General features: G+C 43.3%; 1 long non-coding RNA gene across 1 annotated transcript in view; it reads right to left on the bottom strand.

Annotated features, from left to right (window-relative positions):
- Positions 1-836: 836 nt before the first annotated feature.
- LOC149985473 (uncharacterized) overlaps positions 837-13,929 on the bottom strand; it is an 86,990-nt gene continuing 73,897 nt past the window's right edge. The window contains exon 3 of the long non-coding RNA XR_016492933.1: positions 837-951. This is a non-coding gene — a long non-coding RNA (uncharacterized LOC149985473). The remainder of the gene's footprint in view (positions 952-13,929) is intronic.

Here is a 13,929-nt window from a genome sequence, read left to right on the forward strand (position 1 = left end):
TCAGAATGAGTTGGGTGAATTTTGTCCCATTCCTCCTGACAGAGCTGGTGTAACTCAAATCAAATCAAATTTATTTATATAGCCCTTCGTACATCAGCTGATATCTCAAAGTGCTGTACAGAAACCCAGCCTAAAACCCCAAACAGCAAGCAATGCAGGTGTAGAAGCACGGTGGCTAGGAAAAACTCCCTAGAAAGGCCAAAACCTAGGAAGAAACCTAGAGAGGAACCAGGCTATGTGGGGTGGCCAGTCCTCTTCTGGCTGTGCCGGGTGGAGATTATAACAGAACATGGCCAAGATGTTCAAATGTTCATAAATGACCAGCATGGTCGAATAATAATAAGGCAGAACAGTTGAAACTGGAGCAGCAGCACAGTCAGGTGGACTGGGGACAGCAAGGAGTCATCATGTCAGGTATTCCTGGGGCATGGTCCTAGGGCTCAGGTCCTCCGAGAGAGAGAAAGAAAGAGAGAATTAGAGAGAGCATATGTGGGATGGCCAGTCCTCTTCTGGCTGTGCCGGCTGGAGATTATAACAGAACATGGCCAAGATGTTCAAATGTTCATAAATGACCAGCATGGTCGAATAATAATAAGGCAGAACAGTTTAAACTGGAGCAGCAGCACGGTCAGGTGGACTGGGGACAGCAAGGAGTCATCATGTCAGGTAGTCCTGGGGCATGGTCCTAGGGCTCAGGTCCTCCGAGAGAGAGAAAAAAAGAGAGAATTAGAGAGAGCATATGTGGGAAGGCCAGTCCTCTTCTGGCTGTGCCGGGTGGAGATTATAACAGAACATGGCCAAGATGTTCAAATGTTCATAAATGACCTGCATGGCCGAATAATAATAAGGCAGAACAGTTTAAACTGGAGCAGCAGCACGGTCAGGTGGACTGGGGACAGCAAGGAGTCATCATGTCAGGTATTCCTGGGGCATGGTCCTAGGGCTCAGGTCCTCCGAGAGAGAGAAAGAAAGAGAGAAGGAGAGAATTAGAGAACGCACACTTAGATTCACACAGGACACCGAATAGGACAGGAGAAGTACTCCAGATATAACAAACTGACCCTAGCCCCCCGACACATAAACTACTGCAGCTTAAATACTGGAGGCTGAGACAGGAGGGGTCAGGAGACACTGTGGCCCCATCCGAGAACACCCCCGGACAGGGCCAAACAGGAAGGATATAACCCCACCCACTTTGCCAAAGCACAGCCCCCACACCACTAGAGGGATATCTTCAACCACCAACTTACCATCCTGAGACAAGGCTGAGTATAGCCCACAAAGACCTCTGCCACGGCACAACCCAAGGGGGGGGCAACCCAGACAGGATGACCACATCAGTGAATCAACCCACTCAGGTGACGCACCCCCTCCAGGGACGGCATGAGAGAGCCCCAGTAAGCCAGTGACTCAGCCCCTGTAATAGGGTTAGAGGCAGAGAATCCCAGTGGAAAGAGGGGAACCGGCCAGGCAGAGACAGCAAGGGCGGTTCGTTGCTCCAGAGCCTTTCCGTTCACCCTCCCACTCCTGGGCCAGACTACACTCAATCATATGACCCACTGAAGAGATGAGTCTTCAGTAGAGACTTAAAGGTTGAGACCGAGTTTGCGTCTCTGACATGGGTAGGCAGACCGTTCCATAAAAATGGAGCTCTATAGGAGAAAGCCCTGCCTCCAGCTGTTTGCTTAGAAATTCTAGGGACAATTAGGAGGCCTGCGTCTTGTGACCGTAGCGTACGTGTAGGTATGTACGGCAGGACCAAATCAGAGAGATAGGTAGGAGCAAGCCCATGTAATGCTTTGTAGGTTAGCAGTAAAACCTTGAAATCAGCCCTTGCTTTGACAGGAAGCCAGTGAACTGGGGTAATATGATCACATTTTTTGGTTCTAGTCAGGATTCTAGCAGCCGTATTTAGCACTAACTGAAGTTTATTTAGTGCTTTATCCGGGTAGCCGGAAAGTAGAGCATTGCAGTAGTCTAACCTAGAAGTGACAAAAGCATGGATTAATTTTTCTGCATCATAACTGAGTCAGGTTTTTGGCCTCCTTGCTCAGACACGCTTTTTCAGCTCTGCCCACAAATGTTCTATAAGACTGAAGTCAGGGCTTTGTGATAGCCACTCCAATACCTTGACTTTGTTGTCCTTAAGCCATTCTGCCACAACTGAGCAGCTAACCGATCGCTGCAGCTGTACATAGTCTATCGGTAAATAGCCCACCCATTTTTACCTACCTCATCCCCATACTGTTTTTATTTATTTACTTTTCTGCTCTTTTGCACACCAATATCTCTACCTGTACATGACCATCTGATCATTTATCACTCCAGTGTTAATCTGCAAAATTGTAATTATTCGCCTACCTCCTCATGCCTTTTGCACACAATGTATATAGACTCTCCTTTTTTCTACTGTGTTATTGACTTGTTAATTGTTTACTCCATGTGTAACTCTGTGTTGTCTGTTCACACTGCTATGTTTTATCTTGGCCAGGTCGCAGTTGCAAATGAGAACTTGTTCTCAACTAGCCTACCTGGTTAAATAAAGGTGAAATAAAAAATAAATAAAAAATAAAAAAAACTTTGGAAGTATGCTTGGGGTCATTGTCCATTTGCAAGACCCATTTGCGACCAAGCTTTAACTTCCTGACTGATGTCTTGAGGTGTTGCTTCAATATATTCACATAATGTTCCTGCCGCATGATGTCATCTATTTTGTGAAGTGCACCAGTCCCTCCTGCAGCAAAGCACCCCCACAACATATTGCTGCCACCCCTGTGCTTCACGGTTGAGATGGTGTTCTTCAGCTTGCAAGCCTCCCGCTTTATCCTCCAAACATAACGATGGTCATTATTGTAACGCTTCGGGTGGCGTGGGTGTGGAGTCAGACACAGGAAACAGAGAGTTTAATACTGTGCTATTTAATGCACTCACAAAACACTGGGTGCTCAAAAACAAATGCCCCAAACACGGGGGATGAAAACAGTACAGCAGAATACACAACCAGGAACAAACACGTTCGTCTACTTCATACACGAAGGTTACAATAATTAATCCCGCACAAAGAAACAGGCGGGCCGGCTGTCTAATAAAGCCCAACTAATTACTAACTAACAGGTGCTAACAATAAACATACAAGGAGGGGGAGGAAAGAAAAACATTGGCAGCTAATAGGCCAGCGACGAAGACCGCCGAGCGCCACCCGAAAGGGAATGGGAGCCACCCTCGGTCGGATTCGTGACAATTATGGCCAAACAGTTCTATTTTTCTTTCGTCAGACCAGAGCACATTTATAAAAATAAAAAAAAGATCTTTGTCCCCATGTGCAGTTGCAAACCGTAGGCTGTTTTTTTTATGGCGGTTTTGGAGCAGTGGCTTCTTCCTTGCTGAGCGGCCTTTCAGGTTATGTTGATACAGGACTCGTTTAACTGTGGATAGAGATACTTTTGTACCTGTTTCCTCCAGCATCTTCACAAGGTCCTTTGCTGTTATTCTGGGATTGATTTGCACATTTCACACCAAAGTGCGTTCATCTCTAGGAGACAGAACGCGTCTCTTTCCTGAGCGGTATGACGGCTGAGTGGTCCCATGGTGTTTTTACTTGCAGACTATTGTTTGTACAGATGAACCTGGTACCTTCAAATATTTGGAAATTGCTCCCAGGGATGAACCAGACTTGTGGAGGTCCAAGCTGTTTAAAGGCACAGGCAATTTAGTCCATGTAAACTTCTGACCCACTGGAATTGTGATACAGTGAATAATAAGTGAAATAATCTGTCTGAAAACAATTAATGGATAATTACTTGTGTCATGCACAAATTAGATGTCCTAACAGACTTGCAAAAACTATAGTTCGTTTTAACAAGACATTTGTGGAGTGGTTGAAAAATGAGTTTTAATGACTCCAACCTAAGTGTATGTAAACTACTGACTTCAACTGTATATACAGAGAAAAGAGTCGGCCCAAGAATTTAACCCTCTGGCACCCCCATTGAGACTGCCAGAGGTCCGGACAACAGGCCCTCTGATTTTACACACTGAACTCTATCTGATAAGTAGTTAGTGAACCAGGCGAGGCTGTCATTAGAGAAACTGAGTCTGCCAATAAGAATACGGTGATTGACAGTGTCGAAAGCCTTGGCCAGGTCGATGAAGACGGCTGCAAAGTACTGTCTTGTATCGATAGCGGTTATGATATCATTTAGGACCTTGAGCGTGGCTGAGGTGCACCCATGACCAGCTCGGAAACCAGATTGCATAGCGGAGAAAGTACGGTTGGATTCGAAATGGTCGGTGATCTGTTTGTTCACTTGGCTTTCGAAGACGTTAGAAAGGCAGGGCACGATAGATATAGGTCTGTAACAGTTTGGGTCTAGAGTGTCTCCCCCTTTGAAGATGGAGATGACCGCAGCCCCTTTTCAATCTTTAGGAATCTCAGATGATACGAAAGAGAGGTTGAACAGACTAGTAATAGGGGTTGCAACATTGACTGCGGATAATTTTAGGAAGAGAGATTCCAGATTGTCTAGCCCAGCTGATTTGTAGGGATCCAGATTTTGCAGCTCTTTCTGAACATCAGCTGTCTGGATTTGGGTGAAGGAGAAGCGGGGGGGCTTGGGCCAGTTGCAGTGGGGGGTACAGAGCTGTTGGCCAAGGTTGGGGTAGCCAGGTGGAAAGCATGGCCAGCCGTAGAGAAATGCTTATTGAAATTCTCGATTACCGTGGATTCATCAGTGGTGACAGTGTTTCCTAGTGCAATGGGCAGCTGGGAGGAGGTACTGTTATTCTCCATGGACTTTACAGTGTTCCAAAACTCTTTGGAATTAGTGCTGCAAGGTGTACATTTCTGTTTGAAAAAGCTAGCCTTTGCTTTCCTAACTGACTGTGTGTATTGGTTCCTGACTTCCCTAAAAAGTTGCATATCGCAGGGACTATTCAATGCTAGTGCAGTACGCCACAGGGTGTTTTTGTGCTGGTCAAGGGCAGTCAAGTCTGGAGTGAAACAAGGGCTATATCTGTTCTTAGTTCTAAATATCAATGCCTCCCAATGGTAATCTAGAATCTCTCTCTCCAAACTGCAGCCACGGCAGACTTTATCGATGGAAAGATGATCTGAGTCATTCAGGACATAGAATTTGACTTTCCCCGGCTGAATCACTTACAATTTAAATTAGCTGTCCGTATATCATGTGCCTTAAGGAGATTGCTTTTTATGAGCTTATCCTGTTCATTCAGTGAAATTGATATGATTTTGAAATAATGCCAACTACACACCAGGAAGCATCATTGACTAAACAAAATACGCAAGGTATTATTTAAAAAATGTTTCTACACTAAAACTGGGCACACTGAAGGGACACAACAGTTTTATGCCATGGGGTGCAATTGACTCGTGCCAATTAAATGATGAACATTTTCATATTGGTACTTTCCACACATTATGTAGATATACAATGTTGCTGTGACAAGCAACACACTGCTATAGTAGAAATAATAATCTACCACTGCAGAATCCTTTGTCCTTCAAATAGTTATTACAGGATTTTTTCATAAGAGATTCATTTGGTGAAACAACAACAACATCGTCTCACATCACCAATTTTTCTTTGGAGTGAAACAGAGGTCTATGATTAACAAGGACAGGTTGAATTACAACTGGGGGCAATTCAATAGGAAGTGAATCAATCTGAGGATTAATTGTTCCACCACATCCTGAGCAGCAGACACTCGATCCAGCCAGAGGGAGATAGGGAGAATACTGCAGTAATGAGACTAAAATACTGACTGTCCATAGCAGCTTTACCCTTCTTCACTCCTATCACACACATTTATTTAGTCAGACATTGACACAACTATGTTTGTTTCATGAAAAAGAAACATCACATTTCAATATATTGAGATTATCTATGTAGGAATTAGAAGACAATAAAATCCTCTGAAGAATAAAATCTTTGTGTATTGCTGGTGTGTGGATTGTATTGTACATTTTGCTAGAAAGAGCGATGAGCAGGCTGAAATGCAATATGCACTTGGTGGTGAAACTGAGATGAGATGGTCCCATTTTACAGTATACCTTGCCTGCCAGTGCAATTCAATCATTCAAGGTAACAAGATTAGAAAACCTGAGGGAAATTCATAAAGCACATCCCAATATCAACACAAGCTCTGGGTCCTGACCCTTTAAGTCATTCTAAATGAAATACCACAGTGATCCTTTGTGGCTTCAGATCTACCATGTTTCACATTTCTAAAATGACCCTAACTGTCCCCAATTTCTATAGCATCCCCTTTCTAAATGTATCGTATTTTGAAAGGGAGAAGTGAGACTTGAGGGACAGACTTTCTTTAAACTCACTTTCTCTAACTAATAATCCATCTGTAAGCACTTTTCCTCACTATATTGGTTGGCTGAAATACAATTATTTGCACATGCTCTTGCACAGCTTATGAATTTGAAATAGTCAATAGGATAAATTAGATGGAGCTAGAGTGAAGAAAAATGAATGCTTGTACAGTAATAATAATTTCAGTAATGTAATAAGGCGATCAAACATCTCCTCCCCAACTCCCCTCACCAGACATTCTCTCATAAATTATGTTTCATTTTGAGTACAATATGCGAATATCTTACAAATCAATCAAACAAAGATAGACTTAAGTTATCCATAATGTCCATGGTTTATTTACCTTCAATTTGTGGAGATGTTTTATTTGCTTATTTCATAACAGGATAAAAATATGAAATGATTCCATACTGTGTTGTTGCAGGAGTTGGATTGGGAAGTTTATCCCCAAGGGACATTAAACATGCTCTCCCAGAGTTACCCTTGCATGATATAAAGATACATGATGTCATTTGTCATGTGTCTCTCAGCCAGCGCTCTTATGTACTGACTTCTCACTAAGGCTGGCTGGAGAGAAGATAGCTAGGTCTTTAAATTGATGAATGCCGTCAAATCAGGGGAGGTTTTCTTTCCCTTGTACATGAAATATGTTAAGGCCTAGAGGGGAGGATAATAATAATATTTAAATCGGTATGAAAAGGAAAACCCCTCAAACTTAAAGAAGAATTAGCTTAATTGAAATAACTGTAATCATGTCTTCTCATTATGATATTTTCTATTTTATTGCCATTTATATGCCATTTTATTTTAATTTGGTCTGGCCTTGTGGCTTCCTCTTATGCCTTTTGTGTGATAGGAACATGTAGATTACTTACAGTACAGTATGTACTGTATCATATAAAAAAAACAACTTGAATATGTACTGACCTAATAATGGACTGGAGGACAGACAAGTTCAACAAGTCTTGGGAACTTCCTTGAGTACTTAGTCTTGTTCCAGCTATGTTCGCTGTTCAATCACATCTGGATATGCTGTTCCGATCATTATATGTTTCAACTGCCAGCTGACGCATGGACCGCATGTCAGTAACATACCACAAGCTCAACTCGCTCTGCAGAAAGGCTCACTCACACTAATTGTGAATTCCCATGAGGGATCTGCATATTTGGACCATTTTTAAAAAGCTGACCCAAATGACCTCACAGTTAACTTGCTGTGCATTCCATCTTCCTTGTGAAAGCCAGCATTACCGTGCATGATCTAAAATCTCTTGCCGCTGTTCGCCATCAATGCGTTCTAAGAATGTTGTTGCTGAAATTATAGAAATATTTCTTAGCAAAGCTTACTGGGTGAAGTCCTCAGGGGCCCATGGCTGTTATCCTCAAGAAGCCCTATGTATCATCAATATACAGTACACTCTAGAATCGACAGGCACTGTGGAAACTGGTTGTGTAGCTCACTTATTACAATTTATTTGTTGTAGGATGTACTGTTGGACTCACTGTGAAAACAAACACATGACCACACCTTTGTGTGAAAGGTTTTTTTTGTCTGTACTCAGCAGTTATTCAATTGCAAATATAAACCGTGTTGCTAGGAGAGTATATTCAATTGGTATAGATTTCTTGGTTCAGAGGTATAGGGTAATATTTATCTACATAGTTATTTGGCATTTATTGTATTCAAATTAAAGATATTTCAGAAACAGTGTTTCCACTGATTAAAGGCCCAGTGTGGTCAAAAACGAGACTTCCCTGTGTTTTATACAGTTCATGTCAGAAGTTTACATACACTTAGGTTGGAGTCATTAAAACTTGTTTTTCAACCACTCCACACATTTCTTGTTAAAGGTCCAATGCAGCCATTTTTTATCTCCATATCAAGTAAATCCTGGCTAACAGTTAAATACCTTACTGTGAATGTTTTCAATTAAAATGGAAAAAATAAACAAAAAGAGCAAGTTCTCAAGCAAGATCTTAGCTAGGACTGTCTGGGAATGGTCTAAATGGGGAGGGGAAAACGGAAAACTAGGTGTCATTGACAGAGATGTTTAGAACTTACATTCTTATTGGTCTATTTACAAATGGTGGTCACCAGAAAGGCCAAAACTCAATTCTACTAAAACAGGCTGAAATTTCAAGCAATCTTTTCAAACAGCTCTTACACTAAAACGGCATTATCATCATTTTCATAATTTCACAATTTATTCCAACTTTATAGTGTGGAAATATATACAGTTGAAGTTGGAAGATTACATACACCTTAGCCAAATACATTTAAACTCAGTTTTTCACAATTCCTGACATTAAATTAGAGTAAAAATCCCTTGTCTTAGGTCTTAGGTCAGTTAGGATCACCACTGTATTTTAAGAATGTGAAATGTCAGAATGATAGTAGAGAGAATGATTTATTTCAGCTTTTATTTATTTCATCACATTCCCAGTGGGTCAGAAGTTGACATACACTCAATTAGTATTTGGTAACATTGCCTTTAAATTGTTTAACTTGGGTCAAACATTTCGGGTAGCCTTGCACAAGCTTCCCACAATGAGTTGGGTGAATTTTGTCCCATTCCTCCTGACAGAGCTGGTGTAACTGAGTCAGGTTTTTGGCCTCCTTGCTCAGACACGCTTTTTCAGCTCTGCTCGCAAATGTTCTATAAGATTGAAGTCAGGGCTTTGTGCTGGCCACTCCAATACCTTGACTTTGTTGTCCTTAAGCCATTTTGCAATAACTTTGGAAGTATGCTTGAGATCATTGTTCATTTGGAAGACCCATTTGCGACCAAGCTTTAACTTCCTGATTGATGTCTTGAGATTTCGCTTCAATATATCCACATCATTTTCCACCCTCATGATGCCATCTATTTTGTGAAGTGCACCAGTCCCTCCTGCAGCAAAGCACCACCACAACATGACGCTGCCACCCCCGAGCTTCACAGTTGTGATGGTGTTCTTCAGCTTGCAAGCCTCGCCCTTTTTCCTCCAAACATAACGATGGTCATTATGGCCGAACCATTCTGTTTTTCTTTCATCAGACCATAGGACATTTCTCCAAAAGTACGATCTTTGTCCCCATGTGCAGTTGCAAACCGTAGTCTGGCTTTTTTATGGCGGTTTTGGAGCAGTGGCTTCTTCCTTTTTGAGCGGCATTTCAGGTTATGTCGATACAGGACTCGTTTTTACTGTGGATATAGATACTTTTGTACCTGTTTCCTCCAGCATCTTCACAAGGTCCTTTGCTGTTGTTCATCTCTAGGAGACAGAACGCATCTCCTTCCTGAGCAGTATGACGGCTGCGTGGTCCCATGGTGTTTATACTTGCGTGTTATTGTATGTACAGATGAACGTGGTACCTTCAGACATTTGGAAATTGCTCCCAGGGATGAACCAGACTTGTGGAGGTCTACAATTTTGTGGAGGTCTTGGCTGATTTCTTTAGATTTTTACATGATGTCAAGTAAAGAGGCACTGAGTTTGAAGGTAGGCTGTGACATACATCTACAGGTACACCTCCAATTGACTCAAATGATGTCAATTAGCCTATCAGAAGCTTCTAAAGCCATGACATCATTTTCTGGAATTTTCCAAGCTGTTTAAAGGCACAGTCAACTTAGTGTATATACACTTCTGACCCACTGGAATTGTGATACAGTGAATTATAAGTGAAATAATCTGTCTGTAAACAATTGTTTGAAAAATTACTTGTGTCATGCACAAAGTAGATGTCCTAACCGACTTGCCAAAACTATGGTTTGTTAACAAACCAAAGATACCTCTATGATGAGTCATGCTTGTTTGTCAAATACTTTCACTACTGTAATGCATATCATTTTCTTTGTTGTTTCTAATTGGTCAATGCATTGATTAAAGGCTATAGGCTCTAGGCTATGGGATTATCCAAGATGGCGTAGCACCGCCGAACCCCGCCGATCCTTCATGACTGGACTACCGACGTAATCTGCACAACTGGCTCCTACGTTGCGACGTCCCCTGAATGCGCATCTGCAAGCCTGCTGGCCGCGGCCCGCTAGCTGTCTAGAACATATCGGACTGTCAACAAATAGGCCCATAGGCCAATTTCTCGGGCATCTATACCTAATTTTGCCAATTGGCCTGAGCCCCTTTTACTCCACGAAGCACTGCTTATCCATCACGACTGGACTACCAACATAATCTGCCCAAGGTTTTTTTTCCCCAGCTGGCCCCTCCGTCGCGACGTCCCCTGAATGGCCATCTGCTAGCCTGCTAACCGTGGCCCGTTAGCTGTCTAGAGCATATTGGACTGAAAAGATCCATTGGACAATTTCTTGGGCCACTATACCTATTTTGCCAATTGAACTTGGACCCTTGTGCTACTCGGAACCCTACTAAACCATCACAACTGGTCTATTGAAGCCACCGCACGAGGAGGCTAAAACAGACTTTCTTCCTTCGCGACGTCCCTCTAAGGCTCTTCTGCTAGCTTGCTAGCCCCGGCCTGCTAGCTGTTTGAATCACCGTGTCTCCAGCCAGCCCAACCATTCACTGGACCCCTATGATCACTCAGCTACGCATGCCTCTCCCTAATATCAATATGCCTTGTCCATTACTGTTCTGGTTATTGATTATTGTCTTATTTCACTGTAGAGCCTCCAGCCCTGCTCAATATGCTTTAACCAACCGTTTAGTCCCTCCTCCCACAGAACACTTGGTTTAAACGTCTCTAGAGACAATATATCGCTCATCATTACTCAATGCCTAGGTTTACCTCCAATATACTCACTTCCACCATACCTTTGTCATTACATTATGCCTTGAATCTACTCCATTGCGCCCAGAAACCTGCTCCTTTAACTCTCTATTCCGAACATACTAGACGACCAGTTCTTATAGCCCTTAGCCATATCCTTATCCTACTCCTCTGTTCCTCTGGTGATGTAAAGGTTAATCCAGGCCCAGCAGTACCTAGCTCCACTCCTATTCCCCAGGTGTTCTCATTTGTTGACTTCTGTAACTGTAAAAACCTTGTTTTCATGCATGTTAACATTAGAAGCCTCCTCCCCAAGTTAGTTTTATTCACTGCCTTAGCACACTCTGCCAACCCAGATGTCCTAGCCGTGTCTGAATCCTGGCTTAGGAAGACCAAAAACCCTGAAATCTCCACCCCTAACGATAACATTTTCCGACACGAGAAGAGCCAAAGGGGGTGGAGTGGCAATCTCCTTCAGAGATAGCCTGCAGAGTTCTGTCATACTATCCAGGTCTGTACCTAGACAATTCAAACTTCTACTTTTAAAGTTCCACCTTTCCAGAAACAAGTCTCTCACCGTTGCCGCTTGTTATAGACCACCCTCTGCGCCCCGGCTGTGCCCTAGACACCATATGTAAATTGATTGCCCCCCATCTATCTTCAGAGCTCGTGCTGCTAGGTGACCTAAACTGGGACATGCTTAACACCCCGGCCATCCTACAATCTAAGCTTGATGCCCTCAATCTCACACAAATTATCAATGAACCCACCAGGTACAACCCCAAATCCGTAAACACGGGCACCCTCATAGATATCATCCTAACCAACTTGCCCTCCAAATACACCTCTGCTGTCTTTATCCAAGATCTCAGCGATCACTGCCTCATTGCCTGCATCCGTAATGGGTCTGCGGTCAAACGACCACCCTTCATCACTGTCAAACGCTCCCTAAAACACTTCAGCGAGCAGGCCTTTCTAATCGACCTGGTCCGGGTATCCTGGAAGGATATTGACCTCATCCCGTCAGTAGACGATGTCTGGTTATTCTTTAAAAGTGCCTTCCTCACCATCTTAAATAAGCATGCCCCATTCAAAAAATTTAGAGCCAGGAATAGATATAGCCCTTAGTTCTCTCCAGACCTGACTGCCCTTGACTAGCACAGAAACATCCTGTGGCATTCTGCTTTAGCATCGAATAGCCCCCTGTGATATGCAACTTCTCCGGGAAGTTAGGAAACAATATACACCGGCAGATAGGAAAGCTAAGGCTAGCTTTTCAAACAGAAATTTGCATCCTGTAGCACAAACTCAAAAAAGTTCTGGGACACTGTAATGTCCATGGAGAATAAGAGCACCTCCTCCCAGCTGCCCACTTCACTGAGGCTAGGAAACACTGTCACCACCGATAAATCCACGATAATTGAGAATTTAAATAAGTATTTTCCTATGGCTGGCCATGCTTTCCACCTGGCTACCCCTAGCCCTACCCCGGTCAACGGCCCTGCACCCCCCACAGCAACTCACCCAAGCCTCCCCTCTTCTCCTTCACCCAAATCCAGATAGCTGATGTTCTTAAAGAGCTGCAAAATCTGGACCCCTGCAAATCAGCCAGGCTAGACAATCTGGACCCTCTCTTCCTATAATTATTAACCCCTATTACTAGCCTGTTCAACCTCTCTTTTGTATCGTCAAAGATCGGAAAGTTGCCGCGGTCATCCCCCTCTTCAAAGGGGGAGAAAATCTATTCCCAAATTGCTGCAGACCTATATTTATCCTACCCTGCCTTTCTAAGGTCTTCGAAAACCGAGTTAACAAACCAACCATTTCAAATCAAAGTTTATTTGTCATGAGGCTCTAACCAATGGCGCGACAAAAAAAGGTGTCTGTGTGTGTGTGTGTGTGTAAGTAAAGAAATAAAACAACAGTAAAATGACATTTGAAAAAAGAGTAGCAAGGCTATATACAGACACCTGTTAGTCAGGCTTATTGAGGTAGTATGTACATGTAGCTATCGTTAAAGTGACTATGCATATATGATGAACAGAGAGTAGCAGAAGCGTAAAATAAGGGGTTGGCGGGTGGTGGGACACAATGCAGATAGCCCGGTTAGCCAATGTGCGGGAGCACTGGTGGGCCAATTTAGGTAGTATGTACATGAATGTATAGTTAATGTGACTATGCATATAAGATAAACAGAGAATAGCAGCAGCATAAAAGAGGAGTTGGGGGGCACACAATGCAAATAGTCCGGGTAACCATTTGGTTATCTGTTCAGGAGTCTTATGACTTGGGGGTAAAAACTGTTGAGAAGCCTTTTTGTCCTAGACTTGGCACTCCGGTACCGCTTGCCATGCGGTAGTAGAGATAACAGTCTATGACTGGCGTGGCTGGGGTCTTTGACAATTTTTAGGGCCTTCCTCTGACACCGCCTGGTGTAGAGGTCCTGGATGGCAGGCAGCTTTGCCCCAGTGGTGTACTGGACCGTACGCACTACCCTCTGAAGTGCCTTGCGGTTGGAGGCTGAGCAATTGCCGTACCAGGCAGTGATGCAACCGGCCAGGATATTCTCGATGTTGCAGCTGTAGAACCTTTTGAAGATCTCAGGTTCTACAGCTGCAACAACGAGAGCATCCTGACCGGTTGCATCACTGCCTGGTACGGCAATTTCGATTCCCACCGTACCTTCTCCGCTATGCAATCTGGTTTCAGAGCTGGTGATGGGTGCACCTCAGCCACGCTCAAGGTCCTAAACGATATCATAATCGCCATCGATAAGAGACAATACTGTGCAGCCGTATTCATCGACCTGGCCAAGGCTTTTGACTTTGTCAATCACCACATTCTTATTGGCAGATT

This window comes from Oncorhynchus mykiss, chromosome 1 (genome assembly GCF_057628025.1).
Source record: "Oncorhynchus mykiss isolate SJ-2025 chromosome 1, ASM5762802v1, whole genome shotgun sequence".
Lineage (NCBI taxonomy): Eukaryota > Metazoa > Chordata > Actinopteri > Salmoniformes > Salmonidae > Oncorhynchus > Oncorhynchus mykiss.